The following is an 18,404-nucleotide window of genomic DNA, read 5'->3' on the forward strand; positions in this document are numbered from 1 at the left end:
TGGTGGTCTCGTCTGGGTCCGGACTCCAGGGATTCCCAGCATGTGTTCATTATCCCTTGTGCTATATTAGATGACCCCCCCCACCCCCCCACCCTTCCATTGACGTGTTCTCCCTACCATGACAAAGGTGGATAAAGGTGGAAAGATTTCATGTAATCCATGGACACCAGTGAAGATCACAAATCATTGAAGAAAAAAGGTTCAGAGCACTGTCTAGTGCGGGGGTCGGCAACCCCCGGCTCAGGAGCCGCATGCGGCTCTTTAGCGCTGCCCTAGTGGCTCCCTGGAGCATTTTCAAAAATGTATGTGAACGTAAAAAAATGGGGGAGAGAAATATATTTTATTTTAATATGGTTTCCGTAGGAGGAAAAACAAGATACGAACATTCTTAACGTTTTCCAATACTGTAAGAATGTGTAGAATAAATATTGTAAGCAAGCACGTCACTTGCAACGGTAGAAACAGGAGCCAAGCTGTCAACATGTTGACTGCCAAACAATTGGCTGCACTGGACAACTATACGTGTCCCATTCACCGCATGACTCTGAACAGTCTCAGAGAGAAGGAGGCAGAAAGAGAAGCTGAGGGCGCAATCTCCTTTCCGGTCTGACAAGCCCAATTGTTTTGAACACACACCACACTGAACATTGCACAAGGGTCATCAACCTCTCCCCCTCCCACACTCATGGTGCAACATAAAGAAACAACATAACAGGAAGAATAAACTAAGGTGGAACAACAAAACTGCCATATGAAAAGAAATATGGGCAAACAGAAACGCTCCTGCTGAGCCCTAATTAGATCAAGTAAGCCCTGGCTGCAGCCTGCAGAATTGCTCAACGTCGTGGAATGCTGGAACGCCGAGGAATGTGAACACGCTATGGAATGTTAACCCCGCCCACGTTGAGCCCGTGCAGTTGATTCCCCTTCGTCAGTGCAGTTGTGATTGCAGGAAAGGGGAAGAATCCGTGGAGCAAATTTTGTGTCATTGTGAATTGTATGAGGAAGAAAGACGACAGCCAAAGAAGAGAGTACGGTTGATAGAGGGTGCACTGCTGAGTTTGAAGAAGTTCTTTGGAGGGGAGGAACACACGCATCAACAAAGATACGGTAAGTTAATGAAAAGAAAACTGTTGTTGTGATTATTGCTCGCTTTTCCACCACAATTATTCAGTTCCACTGCAGATGAGGCTGTTATTTCATATTTTCAAATGTATTGTGCTTTTTTTTTCCTGCCGTTCTTACGTGGTTCAGGTTAATTACACAAAGCTAGTTTAGTTAGCTTAGCTTGCGCCGTGGCTCTTCTCTGGAAGTTTCTGGCAAGCTATTTGTGTCTTCCAATGTCGGTAAAACTTTGTTTATTTCACCTGTATTATTTCTGTCTTTATATAGGGACACGTTACAGTTTTAGTGGACGATGACAAACCAACGCCGAAAAAAAACAACAACGTTCCATTGACCATTTTGCTGAAACAAGAAGGATGCAGAGCCTGCTGTGGCCCTCCACATGACATGGGAACCCATTCGTCCATGAAACACAAAGGTACATCTAGGCTGTGTCCGAATTCTCACCCTAATCACTAAAAACTTTAGTGTGGGACTATGTATATGTGACAAGGCAGAACACAGGACTGGACTCAGATGCAGAGCTTAAGGATTTAATTTCTTGAATCAAGAGAGAAGCTAGCTTTGGCAGGTGAAAGCACATGACAAACAGGCACAGGACAAAGGGAAACACAGGCTATAAATACATGAGGAGGGGAGGCACAGGTGGGAATGATCAGGGATGATGAGGCAGACACAGGTGTGGGGAGCAGACACAGCAGGAAGGGGAAGGTCTGGAACGAGAGGTAGGTTAGACTTTCAAAACAAAACAGGAAACCCCACACGAGACAACAGGAAACTTGACGAGACATGACAATATGTACTGCCCTGGATTTTAACATGATTTTATAACATAAATTATACCATGCACTGGGTGAAAACTCTATTCTGACTGGCTGCTGTGTGTGCATTAAAAAGTGAAAACAAGAATTAAGGACTTAAAAACTGGTTAATATTTATTTCTTTTGTAAGTGACCATGTTATATAAAGATAACATTCATAAATGTCACATGGATTCTAGATATTAACATGGACTTTTTGAATTTCAGTACGCTCTGTACATTGTCATTCATTCATTCATTCATCTTAACCGTTTATTCACTTTCGGGGTCACGGGGTTGCCGGAGCCTATCCCGGCCACTTGGGCGTAGGCAAGGGATGCCCTGGACTGGTCGCCAGTCTGTCGCAGGGTGGAATATCCTCAATCACACATCCATTCACTCTCACACTCACACCTATGGACAATTTAGAGTTGCCAATCAACCTATGAAGCATGTTTTTGGACGGTGGGAGGAAACCGGAGATCCCGGAGAAAACCCACGCATGCACGGGGAGAACATGCAAACTCCACACAGAAAGGTCCCCCATTGATGTTGTGTTTTTCATGTCCCCCAGCTGGGGGATCAAGCTGGTGAGGCAAGAGCGCTAACCACTGCGCCACCGTGCAGCCCTGTACATTGTCACTGGGACTAAATGTGATTCCAGGTGTGAGTAAATTCTGGTCAGTTTGTGTTGAGTGAATTCAAGACACTTTTGGGTTGTGGATCAAAATGACCTACTGTGTATTTATTTCTCCAAAGGAAAACATGCAGCAAATTAGGAGATGGTGGTGTCTTCACCTAATAACGAACTTTCCAATGCCGTAAGTGCTCTTTATATGATCCTACTTTTAAAATATTTATTTTATTATTACATATTTTACTGAAAACCATGTGGATTGACCTTCTATTAACATTTTGATGGTGAACATTCATTTTGATTGATTCACCAAGGTCTGAAGAAGCAAGAATGCAGCCAGAAAAAGGAGGAGCAGAAACTCCAGGTGAGAAGAGCTCATTTAATGAATGAGGCACATATTGAAACTCTTCTTTAAAACTGTTGTTAATCCCTCTGCCACTTTCAGGATGAAGAAGATGCTTCACTGAAAAAGATGCATTCTGAATCCATCTCAGAAGGTACTATTGAAGCTAGAGCTGTTGTATACATACAGACATAGTTTTTCTCTGCATGCTTTCAGTCTCTGATAGATTATTTAGGTGACCTGAGATGCCCCTTCAAATATAATAGAATATTGTATTTATTATAAAAGTTTGGGAGATGGGATGTCCAGGATCTTTTTTTAGTGTAATCTTTTCATTTTCATTCTATTCTCTTTGTAGGGGAAGGTGACATGAAGACCAGCAGTGGGACAGGAAGGAATGTATGGATCCTTCTGAACTCACCGTTTGTTGCCATCTCCAGTATATACTCTAAGTATGACCTTTTTTTCTGTGCAGGAAGAAGATGCTTTACTACACAGCACCATTGAGGCAGCCACATGGTGCAATTGTGCAGTCCTTTAAAGGAAGATGTTCCCTGCCTGATGTTCTGGGGGTGGATGAAGGAGAACAGAAGGAGATTCTTAAAGAGCTCCAAAACTGCTCCCTCATGAGTGAAGATGAGAGATTGGTGGAACTGAGGGAGCTTTTCGTCTTTTCATTTCAGTTTTTCAGTGACTGTGAAGCATTTTGTACAGAAATTATGGACAATCAAAACTTAAAGGTGTATGTATGTTTTGAGGAACAGTAAATCGCAGTGTCTGCTGTTTTTGTTTTTTCCATGTTTTTTTTGTCTATATTTGTATATGTATGATGCTCTATGACTGTAGCATTACATTCATTCATCTTCTATTCCGTTTAATTCCTTTTGGGGTCACGGGGCTGCTGGAGCCTATCCCTGCCACATGCTGGTGAAGGCGGGGACATCCTGGACAGCTCGCCAGCCTGTCGCAGGACCACAATCACACACCCACACACTCTCATATCACACCTATCGACACTTTAGAGTGACCAGTTTACCTATGAAGCATGTTTTTGGACGCTGGAAGGAAGGCCCGGAGAAAACCCACACATGCACGTCTAGCATGAGGTCAGGGGTTCTACTTTCCATGTTTAACCCACCTGAGACTACACACTCCTTGAGTTGTGTGAGACTGAGCATAAATACACAAGTTATTACACAATATCTGTGGAACCTGGGTGTGATGAATTATATATTTATATTGTGATATAATTTTACATATAACAATAAACCATTGATCAATAAATTACAGATACAGTTATACTTTATTTCCAAGAGACTTTAGGATATAACTACTGTTACAGTCAGCAGCTTTGCTCAGTCTGCCCTTTTCTCCTGTAGCCATATAGAAAAGGGAGCTTTTTCCTAAAGAAAATTCTTAAAACACGATTGTACATATTATAAAGGCGGTTAATTAGTTAATGCATTTATTTACGTACGTTCAAACACACAAACGGTGGAAATTCACGTCGGCCACTTGTAATGCATGCAGAAACGATCCACGTTGCTCCATAATTCCCCACACATATTTTAAGGATAAAAGTCGGCCACACATACTTTCTCCGGGTCCGTGAGGCCAGACAAAATTTATTAACTCCCTAATACATGCACATGCAAACTTGTAAAAGGCATGAGAAGACAGCAATCACGGTATCTTCTTCTTCTTTCTCTTTCGGCTTTTCCCATCAGGGGTCGCCACAGCGAATCATCCTTTTCCACCTCACTCTATCATGAACATCTTCTACCCTAACGTTAGCCAACTTCATGTCCTCTGTTAAGACATCCATATATCTCCTCTTTGGCCGTCCTCTTGTCCTCCGGCCAGGCAGCTCCATCTCCAACATCCTTCTACCAATATATCCACTATCCCTCCTCTGAACATGTCCAAACCATCTCAGTCTGGCTTCTCTGACTTTGTCGCTAACACAGGCAACATGAGCCGTCCCTCTGATGTACTCGTTCCTTATCCTGTCTAACCTGGTCACTCCTAAGGAGAACCTCAACATCTTCATCTCTGCTACCTCCATCTCAGCCTCTTGTCTCTGTCTCACTGCTACCGTCTCTAACCCATAGAGCAGAGCTGGTCTCACCACTGTCTTGTACACCTTTCCTTTGAGTCTTGCTGGCACTCTTCTGTCACACAACACTCCTGACACTTTCCTCCAACCGCTCCAACCTGCCTGCACTCGCCTCTTCACCTCTTTTCCACAATCCCCATCACACTGAACTGTTGACCCCAAGTACTTAAACTCCTGCACCTTCTTCACCTCAGTCCCCTGTAACCTAACGCTTCTACCTTGATCCCTCTCGTTCAGACACATGTATTCTGTCTTACTACGACTGACCTTCATACCTCTTCTTTCCAGAGCAAACCTCCACCTCTCTAGCTGTTCCTCCACCTGCTCTCTGCTCTCCCTGCAAATTACAATGTCATCCGCAAACATCATTGTCCAGGGAGATTCCTGTCTTACCTCGTCTGTCAGCCTGTCCATCAGCATAGCAAACAAAAAAGGACTCAAAGCTGATCCTTGGTGTAGTCCCACCTCCACCTTGAACTCCTCTGTCTGACCTAAAGCACATCTCACCACCGTCATACTTCTCTCATACATGTCCTGAACTACTCTGACATACTTCTCTGCCACTCCAGACGACCTCATACAGTACCACAGCTCCTCCCTCGGCACCCTGTCATACGCCTTCTCTAAATCTACGAACACACAATGCAGCTCCTTCTGACCTTCTCTGTACTTTTCCATCAACATTCTCAAAGCAAAAATGGCATCAGTGGTGCTCTTACGGGGCATGAAACCATACTGCTGCTCACAGATCTCCACCTTCTTCCTAAGCCTGGCTTCCACTACTCTTTCCCACAACTTCATTGTGTGGCTCATCAACTTTATTCCTCTATAGTTGCTGCAGTTCTGCATGTCACCCTTGTTTTTAAAGATCGGAACCAGAACGCTTCTCCTCCATTCCTCAGGCATCTTCTCACTCTCTAAAATCCTATTGAACAACCTCGTTAGAAATTCCACTGCTGTCTCTCCTAAGCACTTCCATACCTCCACAGGTACGTCATCAGGACCAACGGCCTTTCCGCTCTTCATCCTTTTCAGAGCCTTCCTAACCTCATCCTTTCCAATCTCTGCTACTTCCTGCTCCACAACAACCACATCTTCCTCCCTTCTTTCCCTGTCATTTTCCTCGTTCATCAGCTCCTCAAAATACTCCTTCCATCTTTTCTGTACACTCTCTTGGGTTGTTAGCACCTTTCCATCTCTGTCCTTAATCACCCTTATCTGTTGCACGTCCTTCCCATCTCTGTCTCTCTGTCTGGCTAGCCTGTACAAGTCCTTCTCTCCTTCCTTTGTGTCTAACCTGTCATAAAGCTCATCGTAAGCTTTCTGTTTGGCCTTTGCCACCTCTCTCTTCACTCTACGCTGCGCTTCCTTGAACTCCTGTCTACCTTCCTCAGTCCTTTCTACATCCCACTTCCTTTTAGCCAACCTCTTCCTCTGGACGCATTCCTGTACTTCCTCATTCCACCACCAAGTGTCTTTACCGTCTTTCCTCTTTCCAGATGACACACCTAGCACCTTCCTACCTGTTTCCCTGATAATCTCTGCTGTAGTTTCCCAGTCATCTGGAAGCTCATCCTGACCACCCAGGACCTGCCTCAACTTCTGCCTAAATTCCTCACAAGTTTCTTCATTCTGTAGCTTCCACCACTTGGTCTTCTTTTCTGTTTTCCATCTCTTCTTCTTCCTGACCTCCAGAGTCATCTTACACACCACCATGCGGTGCTGTCTGGCTACACTCTCTCCTACCACCACTTTGCAGTCATTAACCTCTCTCAAATGACCTCGTCTACATAGGATGTAGTCCACCTGAGTACTCCTACCTCCACTTCTGTATGTCACTCTATGTTCCTCTCTCTTCTGGAAGTAAGTGTTGACTACAGCCATTTCCATCCTCTTCGCAAAGTCCACCACCATCTGTCCCTCCAGATTCCTTTCCTTCACACCAAACCTGCCCATCACCTCCTCATCACCTCTGTTGCCCTCACCAACATGCCCATTAAAGTCTGCTCCAATAACAACTCTCTCTCCTCTGGGAAAACTCTCTATGACCTCATCCAACTCACTCCAGAATCTCTCCTTCACTTCTAACTCACAGCCAACCTGTGGCGCATACCCACTGACTACATTCACCATCACCCCTTCAATTTCTAACTTTAGGCTCATCATCCTGTCTGAGACTCTTTTCACCTCTAGAACACTGTTTACAAACTCCCCCTTCAGAATCACTCCTACCCCGTTTCTCTTCCTATCAACACCATGATAGAAAAGTTTGTATCCTCCTCCAATACTACGTGCCTTGCTGCCCTTCCACCTTGTCTCCTGCACACACAGTACATCTACCTTCCTTCTCTCCATCATGTCTGCCAGCTCTCTGCCTTTCCCTGTCATTGTGCCAACGTTAAGAGTCCCTATTCTCAAACCTATGTTCCTGCCTTTTCCCTTCTCTCTCTGGCAACGGACCCTTCTGCCTCCCCTCTTTCTTCGACCAACAGTAGTCAAATTTCCACCGACACCCTGTAGGTTAACAGCATCGGTGGCGGTCGTTGTTAACCCGGGCCTCGACCGATCCGGTATGTCTAAAGTGTTGTGGGTGATTCGCATGGTTATTTTGGCAATTTTTACGCCGGATGCCCTTCCTGACGCAACCCTCTCTATTTATCCGGGCTTGGGACCGGCACAGAAGTTACTGGCTTGCAACCCCTGTGGCTAGATTACAGCAATCACGGTATAAATTCCCTAATTTAATTAAATATAGTTTTTTATTTAGCGCAAATTCGAACTACAGACGTCTCAATGGGCTTCGTACCGGAAATTGTAAGGTAAACATACAATCAAAAAGGGATCATGAATACATAGAATGCATTAGGATTATACTAAACTTAAACAAAACAGACTAAACTAAACTGATTTTCCTGCCCCTTAGACTCCCCCTTCACGGTAAGGAAAAACTCCTTAAAAACCGGTAGGTGGCAATATGGCACATGGAAACTTGTAAAATGCAAAGAAGAAGACGGGCTCAATGTGGGCAGGGTTAACATTCCACAGCGTGTTCACATTCCACAGCGTTTCAGCATTCCACGATGTTGAGCAATTCTGCAGGCTGCAGCCAGGAGTAGTTGATTAGATCAGGAGAACGCATCCCAGAATCCCCTGCTGCTAACATACCTAAAATGCACATGACCGCCACTACAATATCAAATTTCAACATTTCTGTCAACGAAGATTTGCGTCATAGCCTGCGACACACGTTTCTACCAGCAGGGCTTTTTTTTTTTTTTTTACTTTTAGCGGACCGCTAGGCAGGTGGACTGATGGAAATCGAACCACCGTCAGTTCCGTGCATTGCTTGATGAAGTTGAAAGGAAATATTCTGATCTCCTGCTACACAACAAAGTCTGATGGCTGTCCAGGGGTGACGTTTTGCGTCACTTTGTCGTCTGTTTCGAAAATGTGAAAACATTCCTGTAAAGCAAAGACCTGAACTACCCGCAACTGGAAAATACTGAGTGGCTCGAAAAGCTGCACTTTTTGGTGGATATGACTGTGACAAGCCACCTAAACGAGCTGAATGAAAGTCTCCAGGCGCCGCAAATGCTTGAAGCAGTTCTGTCATTCGAGCACAAGCTGACTGTTGCCAGAGATGTACAGAGAAAGAAGAGGATGCTGCTGTGTTTTACCCTTGCACTGACTTGCTTGACATTTGCACAGAAATCAAACTTAACTGTATTAATTTGATTTTATATACTTTACCTTTTCAAAAGGCTGCTGCTGTTTTCTTTTTTATAAACGCAGGCTGCATTTTATTGCAATCTGTTTAGTTCCCAGAGGGCACGTCGTCACGCACGTTCCATTTTGTTGTTTTTGTTCGAATCGGAAAAATCGGATTTCTTTATTACATTTCTTTAATTTTATGAAAGCAATGAAACATAATTCATTGATATTGTAATGAAGTTAAACTTGCACAACAGAGCAGTCACGTGACGCGTCGTTCTCCACAGAATGCACTGCAGGGCAAATAAACATTTGATCGTTAATAATGTTCATTATGTATTTGTAGCAACTTAGTCATTTTGATAGTAGGCTAATATAGATACATATTGCATGTGTTGCCTTCATTATAAGGCTTAAATAGGGCTTTTAATATTTTGCGGCTCCAGACATATTTGTTTTTTGTTTTTTTCGTCCAATTTGACTCTTTCAACATTTTGGGTTGCTGACCCCTGGTCTAGTGGGTCTAGATGACCCAACTCCCAATGTTAAAGTGACTAAGATAGCACAATGGTTACAAGGGCTACCCCGCTTAGATGAAAGATTGGTGTTCCAACAGTCTCTGGACTCCCCAAGGGGTTAATTCTGGAGAGATGTTGGGTTGGAGTGGGACAGTTTGTGCTAAATCCAAGCTGTTTGGGTCAATGTGGGTCTATATTTGGTGGAGCTGCGTGTGAAGATCACAGTGAACTACTTGAGTGGTTCTGCTCTTTTCAGACATCAAACATTATTCATCAGTTGTCTGAAGTGTAATGAGAAGATGACAAGCTTGGGGGATATATAGATTAGATATGGAAGCATTTAACAAATGACAAAACAAAATACCAAAACCATGCTCTTCTTTTTTTGAAAAGGTAATTGTTCATCTTGATAAAAAGATGTGTGGTTCTATGCATCCTCCATTCCTGCAGGTGTCACAGTCTCTCACCTTTGTCTGTTTTCTCCGGTCTCAGGCAAGTTGCATTGTGGGTAGTAGAAGCTTCCTGCAGTTGCTTAAACAGGAATTAACGTGCCAAACAGCCCAAACAATGAGCTGAAACCAGAACAGCAATCAGAGCGAACTTCCAGCTCGTCATGGCATGTTTGATGATTTCCAAGAAAATATATTTAACACAACAACAAAATCCCCCTCTCACCCTTTGGTGGGTGGTTTCTCACCCAACCTCAGGTCCTCTACCAGAGGCCTGGAAGCTTGAGGGTCCTGCAGTATCTTAGCTGTTCCTAGCACTGCGCTTTTCTGGAGTGAGAGGTCTGAGGTCTTTCCAGGTGTCTGTTGTAGCCACTCCTCCAGCTTGGGGGTTACTGCCCCGAGTGCTCCAATTACCACTGGCACCTTCACTTTCCAGGCTTTCTCCAGTTCTTCTCTCTTCCCTGTCACTCATAACTGAGAGCTCTGTGTTACACGCTCTCCCACTAGCTTACAGCCACTCACATCCCTGACCTAACGTTATCGTTGTAACAAAAACAGTGGAGCAATATTGGAGCTATCCAGCAGTACAGTTTTAAGATAGATTGCAGCTCAGAAGAGGAAAACAAAGACGTTAATGGATCTATTTGTCAGCTAGTGAATGCATCAGAATGGAGTGGAGCAGGGAGCTGGTGGCTTGTCGATTGTAGCTTCTACGTCTCATTCGATTTTTATTTTTTTCAAATGGCCCTTTTTGAATACAGTAAACCCTTGTTTTTCGCGGGGGTTACGTTCCAAATAGAACCCGTGATAGGCAAAATCCGTGAAGTAAAAACCTTTGTTTTTTCTTACAAATTATATACAATTAAATACTCTATTATACATTGAAAAGAAAGAACAGACCATTTTACAGGCTCAAGCATTTGTTTCACAAATAAAAGTACTTTTGGAAACGTTTTTTTAACAAATATCTTCTGTACTGTACTGTCAAATAATAATTTTAATTAATCTTAATCATCAATGTGAACAGAAGGCTTCAAATCGCGGAGATTAGCCCCGCCCACCGCGACCCGAGTAATTGGATTAAACGGGAGAAAATGTAAAATGATTATGAAAAAATACAAATTACAGTGGGACAAATAGTGACTCAGGTGTACTTCACTGCTCTTCAGACTGAACTGATGCATCCTGACTCCTCTCTGCAGTTTTCTTCTTCTGAAGCCCGCGGTGCAGCTGTGTTTGTTCGGGAGAAGAACATAGTGATTGAAAGCTGTTGTCGCTTTTTTTTTTCTATGGGTTTTAGAGAAACTCGAAAAAAAAACTGAACGATTTGCACGTACATAATGTTAATTTGGCAAGCTGTTTTACGTACGTGTACATATTAAACTGCAACGTTATTGACGCACAGGTAGAGAAGAAGCGAAGTGACTTTTGAACCAATCAGAATGCAGAACACAATGCACGATGCAAATCCGTGAAGTAGCGAAACCGTGAAAAGTAAACCGCGTTATAGCAAGGGATCACTGTATCTGCAATGATTTGAATGAAGAAATGCACAGAAATGCAAGTATGATCTTAATTTTCTTTATAGATGACCATCCTCCTTTTTTTTAGTTTATAAAAGTTCAAAGGGCGGCAGTTGTTCAGGCGGTTGAGCGGGTCTTCCAATGATCGAAGGGTCGGGGGTTTGATCTCCACTCCCCCCAGCCAACTGTCTTTGTGTCCTTGGGCAAGACACTTCACCCTCCTTGCCTCCAGTGTGGCTCCACTGGTGTGTGAATGTGTATGAATACCCCGGTGATGGTCAGAGGGGCCGTAGGCGCGAACTGGCAGTCACGCCTCTGTCAGTCTGCCCCAGGGCAGCTGTGGCTACAACAGTAGCTACCATCACCAAGTATGAATGAGGAGTGAATGAATAATGGACACAATGTAAGCACTTTGAGTGACTTGAAAAGCGCAGATAAATCCACTCCATTATTATTATTATTATTATAAATGGAAATGGCCCCTCATTTTTTTTATCAGATTAATTTATAGTTTATGACCCTCCCGGAGCCCTGAGGTCTGCTGGTGGTCCCACAGTGAGGGCTCATTTCAGCGCAGTGGGCCTTGCCTGTGGAACAGCCTACCTGAGGATGTGAGGGCTACATCCACTGTGGAGGTTTAAAAAAAAAATACTTACAACGCATTTGTTTAGTAAAGCCTTTATGTAGTTTTTACTAGTCCATGTTTTCATTTGATTTCATGAATCTTAGTAACATTTTGAATTACCTTGATTGTACTTGTGGGATGTGTATATGTTAGGGTCTAACGATACACAAAAATCTCAAATTCGGTTCAATTCAGAATTTCATAGGGCTCGGTTCTGTCATGACTAGGAGGCGAGGCAGACCCAGATGCTGGAACCCGGAAGGAAAACACAGGTAAGTTAGATGGTAAGTAATATGTTTTATTTTGTAGCCTGGTTTGCAGTAGTGACGTAGCTGGAGGTTCTGGCGTGATTAGGTTTCCTAGGCGTAGCAGGAGGTCTTGGCGTTGAGGGGATTCCTGGCGTGACTGGAGGTCTTGGCATAGACAGGAATCCTAGTGTTATTGGAGGTCCTGGCGTGATTAGGTTTCTAGGCGTAGCAGGAGGTCTTGGCATGGACAGGATTCGTGGGGTGGCTGGAGATCATGGCGTAGACAGGACTCGTGGTGTGACTGGAGGTCTTCGCGTAGACAGGACTCGTGGTGTGACAGGAGATCTTGACGTAGACAGGACTCGTGGTGTGATTGGAGGTCTTAATGCGGTTTTTCGGGTTTCAGGAATTTTAGGAACGTAGCGGCTGCTCATGGAGATCTCTGACTCAGGTGACACTCGTGAATGATAATCCTGGGGCGGGAGAGCAAAAGTTAGCAAGAGGAAAAAACATGGAAGCAAGACTTAAGCACAGGAGACCAGATTAAGCACCATAATGGGCAACAAACTGGCGATGAATGCTGGTGAAGAATCTTCTTAAGTAGAGCTGTCAGGTGATGAGGTAAGTGGTCAAAGCTGGGATGAGTCAGGAGCAGAGCAGAGAGGGAAGGGGGAGGAGAGACTGACAGAGGCACCATGGAAGGTTCGGCATATTTCGGTTTGGTACTGTTGTTTAACAAATCAGCCTGATATGAACTGCTATTTTATGAAATTTTTTTTTTTTTTGTTATTTATTGTGTGTGTGTGTGTGTTTGTGTGTGTTTTACTGCCGGACTGTCATGACTTGAAGGATTGACAGACCCAGACGCTGAAACCCAGAATGAGGACAAGGATTGGTGAAAGGTAAGTAATGAGTTTTAGTTTCCTTCCAGGAAAGTTGGTGTGGCTTGGAAGGCAGCTGGAGAGGACAGCGGCTTGTGGCGTGGCTGGAGGTAATAGCTTGGCAAAGCTTGAGGTTTCCACCGGACTGCTGGAGGACTCAGACTGACATCCACACTGGGGACACTTGGAGGCTGGAATCCTGAGACAGGGAGAGGCAAGTTAAATACGAGGCCAGACTTGAACATGGAAACATGAACTAGATTTGAGACCAGGTATAGTCACCATAAAGGGCAACGAACTGGCGTTGTCTAATGGGTCTGGATCTCCTTAAGAGCAGAAGCAGGTGATGAGGTGAATTGGTCCCAGCTGGTGGAGTCAGGAGCAGAGCAGGAGGGGGAGGTGGAGGAGACTGACAGGCACCATAACAAGGACACCTGAATTTCTCCCTTGGGAGATTAATAAGGTTTTTATCCATCCATCCATCCATCCATCCATCCATCCATCCATCCATCCATCCATCCATCCTCGGTATTTGACTGAGTTTGACCCCCCTGTAATACGAGTCTAGAAAATTCATGCAGTTTTTGTGTAAAATGGCCAAATATTAGATAGGGAACACAAAAGGATGTTGTCAAATTGTATGTGTGCGGGGGGTGGGGCGCTGGTGGAGTTACTCTCCCAGGGAGTAAGTTAGTGTAGAACGGCTACTGGATCAGATACAGGTCACATAGGGCCAAAAAAAAATCGAAATTGGGTCGTTTCAGTCTGCAGTGTGAACGTAGCCTTAGATTAGATTAGATTAGATTAGATTAGATTAGATTAGATTAGATTAGATTAGATTAGATTAGATTCGATTCGATTCGATTCGATTCGATTAGAAAACCTATAGCGTGTGACAGATGAGGGCCGAAATCGTAGTTTTGTTTCTGTCTGTATAAAAACACTCTCTCCACTGTCTCTTATGCAAAGGGAAGAACATATTTAGAACATTTCCTTGAAAATTGGGTGAGGTACAAACAAATCCAGCAAACACACAAAACAAAGCAGGAACTGCAGATCTGATACACGGAAACTCCTAGTTTTTTTTTTTATAATTTTTTTTTTCCTTCTTCTACAGTTGCTTCTGTGTATTTTAACTTATTATTTTCTGTTTGCTGTTTGTACTTCTGAATGTATTTTTTTGCTGCTGGAGATAAAACGAATTTCCCCATTTCCCACCCAAGTGGGCGGCCGTGGTGCAGCGGAAGGGCGGACGACCCATGATCGTAAGATTGCAGGTTTAATTCCCGCCTTGCACACCCATGTGTTGAAGTGTCCTTGGGCAAGATACTGAACCCCACCTTGCCTCTGGTGGTAGGTTGGCGCCAGTGTGTGAATGTGTGTGTGACTGGGTGAATGGGTCTGTGACCGTAAAGCACTTTGGCCCTTGTAGGTAGAAAAGCGCTATATAAGTGTACGCCATTTACCATTGTGGGATGAATATAGTTTTATCTATCTTATCTTAAAGTCCTAGCTACTGCTTCACAGCTTTCTCAAATTTAAAAAAAACTGTGTAGTTCTCTTTGTCTGTTTTTTTTCTTTTGTTGTTGCTTTTTTCTGTTTGAGCTCCAGGATGAGTAAAGACTGTCTCCATATATTTTCTTATCTTCTGTAGACAAAGAACTGTCCAGAATAAGATCTTTGTTTTTTATAAGTGAGATATTCCTGTTCTTTGAAAATAGACAAATATGTTGTACTTATGCAATCTTTAAACATTCCCTTCATATGTTTAACCTCAAAGTATCATAGTTAGAGCTTTTCCTGCCTTGACTGTTTATTGAATTGAAACATTGATTTAGTAAAGGTTATGTCACCATATCTATGACTGACTCAGTATATTACACATTGATCTTATACAAAGAATGCTTGTTTTCATTCTGTAAAGAAAGTCTTGCAATCTTATTCAAAATAAAAATAAAAATTCCTTTAACTTTGTGTTGTTTGGAATGGATTTATTAATACAAGTTTTTTTGGAATATCAGCAACTGAAATCTGTAATAAGTAATGAGTCAGATAAACTTGACACTCTATGACACAGTGAATGCATTTCCCAAACTAACATACAAAATTCTATCGAAAATATATATATTTATAAGTAACATTGGAAATCAAGTTATATTGCCATCAAAGAAGTGGGAATCAGACTTGGGTTTTGATAAAGACCACTCTTTTTTGGTCACAGATTTGCTCTAACACTTTTAGACTAACCAAAAGTCCTAATCTGCAGCTGATTCAGTTTAAAACTCTTCATAGGACAGGACAAAGGATATTCTAGATGGGTCCTAGAGAATGACACCTCTGGGTTTTATAACAGCAATACCCCAGATAACCATCTGCACACACAGTGGCTTTGCACATCAGTCTCATGGTTTTGGCAAAAGGTGTGTGTAGACCTGTCAACCTGGTATGACATTCCTGTCACAGCTTCTCCATCTCTCTGTGTACTTGGTCATATGAGTGCCGTCAGTATAGAGGAAAGATTGAAATCCGTCATCTTTACTGCTCTTTGCATAGCTAAAAAAACTATCTGAGTTAATTGGAAGAGTAAAAACAGCATCAGTTCTAATCAATACCAGAACTTCTTTCGGATCATGTCAGCCTGGGTCGGGGGTGGTTACGGAGGACCCTGCTTGGGGGGGGGGGGGGGGGGGGTGCTGTCTCTTTCCCCTGGAGTGACTGGGGCCGGTCTGTGCCCGGGCTGCCCGGGGCTGCGGCGGGGAGCTCGCCTGCGTCCAGGGCTGGCCCCTCATCACCTCTGGTCCCGGTGATGGGTTGAAGCCGGCCTGGTTGGCCTGCCTGTGACTCCCGGCGCTGATCGAGGATGGGGGTGGAACACTCGACAGCCCGAAGGCGGTGGGGGAGCTTGCGGTCGGCGGAGGTGATCTGATCGGTCCGGGGTTCAGGCGCCTGGGAACCAGTCCCTGCCTAGCCAGGGGCTCCGGCGCTGTGCACTCTTTGTTCCTCCTACTTCTCGGCTGGGGGGCTGCGGGGTCTTGGCCTTCGTCTCCGTGGTGGGGGTCCGGTGCGCGGGAGGGTGGTTGCTCCTGGGTCTTTGTCTGACGGTGGGGTCTTGGATGCCTCGATAGGCCAAGTTGCTGCGCTGCCTGTCCCTGGCTCTGGGGTGGGGAGCCGGGCCTCCTGCCTTTGCTGGAGCATTCGGTGTGATCAACACTCTAAGAAGCACACAGTCATTCAACCCACCTGCTTATTTACTTTTGCACAAATATTGACATGGGTTTTGTTTTTACACCCTTCTTCAAGAATATTGGTAATGCAAATCTTGTTTTTTTTAGCTTTAATTTTTTTAACGACAGGGGTCATGAATCTTTAGCCAAACCAGAGGGATGTCTGAATAAACCCCTTTTGTAATCGAGGCCAAACTTAATTCATTTTAGTCATTTTGAAAATCTTTTGTGTTGGACCGGACAGAAAAAGAAAGGAGGGAAGAAGAGAGAGGGATGTTAGGGGGGGGGGGGGGGGGGGGGGGGGTAGAAAGGTGATTATAGAAAGGGGGGGGATGTAAAACCATGAAGCAGCATAAAGCAACAAGTTTCTGGATGGTTATACTCATTACAGTGAGGTTGAGATGTAAAACAAGTCTTTAAGGGCGGGGCCTGTCCACACACACACTCAAATGTTATAAACATACCTGTTGGCTCCAAAAATGTCAACATGTACACAATACAAACAATGTTCACACACGCATACCTATGCATTTAGAACAACTAGTGTGAAATATTTCATTCGATCACGCAAAATATTAGTGCAAAGGTGAGCTAACACCTGTGCTCGAGTGAGTGTTTATGTTCTTCTAAAATGGATGATGGAATGTAAAAAGAAGGAGGGAGAGTGCCCAGTCATCCCCACACCAAGACCCCCGTCGCAGCGGCAGCCAGAAACCCCCAACACCCGCATGGCAGCAGATTGAGAACAACCGCACCCCGGGCTATCACATCCGCCACCCAGGCCAGGGCCAGAAGGACCACAAGCGGGTCCCCAGAGCCAGAGAGCATGGGGGCATAGGGGGGCAGAGAGGGCAGCTGTGGCTCAACTATGAGAGGAGCCACCCACCGCACCGGAAGGGCCCAATGTGGGGCCCCGCACCAGAAGAGCACCCACAGCCCCAGACGAGCACCTCATCATCACCCAGTAGTTCTGGGCATCCCCCCGCCCCAACCCCAGGTACGAGCCAGGACCCCCCCAAGGGAGAACCGCTGCTCCAGGCAGCCACCCACGGGGCCCACGGTTGGTCCAGGAGAGAGCAAGGCAGGGGTCAGCCGTCCCTGCCCGGGAGGAGGACACTCAGGGGAAGAGGGTCCACAAGAGGTGTTGTAAACACGGCCCGACCAGGTTCGCCCACAGTTGAAAATTTGGCGAGGCCTAGTTAAAAGGGTGAAGTTAAAATTGGTGGGTAGGGTACTGAGAGGACATCTGCTGCTTGTTGGCAGTGATGTCCAATCACCCTCCCCACCAAAGAGCCCTAAATGTCTATGGAACAGTTAAAATTGGCAGGTAGGGCGCTAAAAGGACATCTGCTGCTTGTTGGCAGTGATGTCCAAGCACCTCGCCTACCAAGGGCCCTACATGTCTAAGGTGCAAAAAAAACGAGAGGGGGGGGCTATTCCAAATTCCATTCCCCAGCACAGGGCCCAGGTCCCCTCAGCCCAGGGGTCCCATCCCCCGAAGCGCCGATCCGCCAGGCCCCACACCACCCACCCCACACGGAGAGAGAGAAGCCAGACAGCCCCCCCCCCCCCCCCCCCCCCCCAGAGCAAAACCTAACCCAGGGGCCCAAACCTAGGCCCCGCCCCAAGGCACCACCCTTGGGAGAGTTCTGGTCAGGCCTTGATGGGACCGAGGCAGTCAACCAGCTGGGGCGACCGCTGATTGCCTCAGCGGAGACCCCGACCCGACAAACCTCCAAGATCCCGTACCGATAGTGGACCCTCCCCCTCCACCAGGCAGCCCCCCCAGGACAGGGCCAACAAGCCCCCCCCACACACACCCCCAGACCCTGCAGCCCCGGTGGATGTCACCCAGAGTGACTGCGGGCCCCAAGAGGGTTGCCCCGCCCCGTCCCAGAGCCAGGGAAGGAGTGATCCCAGCCCCAGGTGCAGATGGGCAGGTGCTGGACACCCCCCCCCCCCCCCCCCCCCAGCACAGGCAAAAAGACAACCCCCCAACCCAAGCCAGACCACTACTCAACCTCCTCCACCACACACCCCGCACACCCGAGCCCGGAAGACAGCGCAGCACTCCAGCCCGCCCCACCCAGGCACCGGACCCGACCCTCAGGCTAACGGAGTCCCCACCGCCCCCCACTGGATACCGTTAGGCCCCGACCCCCACCCCTAACCACGGCAGATAGACAAGGAGCAGCGACGACCAG

At 45.7% G+C, this 18,404-nt stretch overlaps 2 long non-coding RNA genes across 4 annotated transcripts; both read left to right on the plus strand.

Moving 5' to 3' along the window:
• Positions 1-91: 91 nt before the first annotated feature.
• LOC105356107 (uncharacterized) lies at positions 92-4,192 on the plus strand. Of its 3 annotated transcripts, none has more exons than XR_013650697.1 (8): positions 92-1,110; positions 1,393-1,543; positions 2,154-2,589; positions 2,685-2,746; positions 2,877-2,926; positions 3,008-3,059; positions 3,264-3,304; positions 3,381-4,192. It is a non-coding gene; the product is annotated as an uncharacterized LOC105356107 (long non-coding RNA). The 3 variants fall into 3 exon arrangements; XR_002875115.2 differs by having other exon boundaries at positions 2,500-2,589; XR_013650696.1 differs by lacking the exon at positions 2,154-2,589.
• An 8,078-nt stretch (positions 4,193-12,270) lies between these two features.
• On the plus strand, positions 12,271-12,866 carry LOC144986847 (uncharacterized). The gene is made up of 2 exons (XR_013650698.1): positions 12,271-12,402; positions 12,475-12,866. It is a non-coding gene; the product is annotated as an uncharacterized LOC144986847 (long non-coding RNA).
• Positions 12,867-18,404: the final 5,538 nt, after the last annotated feature.

Source organism: Oryzias latipes, chromosome 17 (genome assembly GCF_053564925.1).
Source record: "Oryzias latipes strain Hd-rR chromosome 17, Olatipes_Hd-rR_3.1".
In the NCBI taxonomy this organism is placed as follows: domain Eukaryota; kingdom Metazoa; phylum Chordata; class Actinopteri; order Beloniformes; family Adrianichthyidae; genus Oryzias; species Oryzias latipes.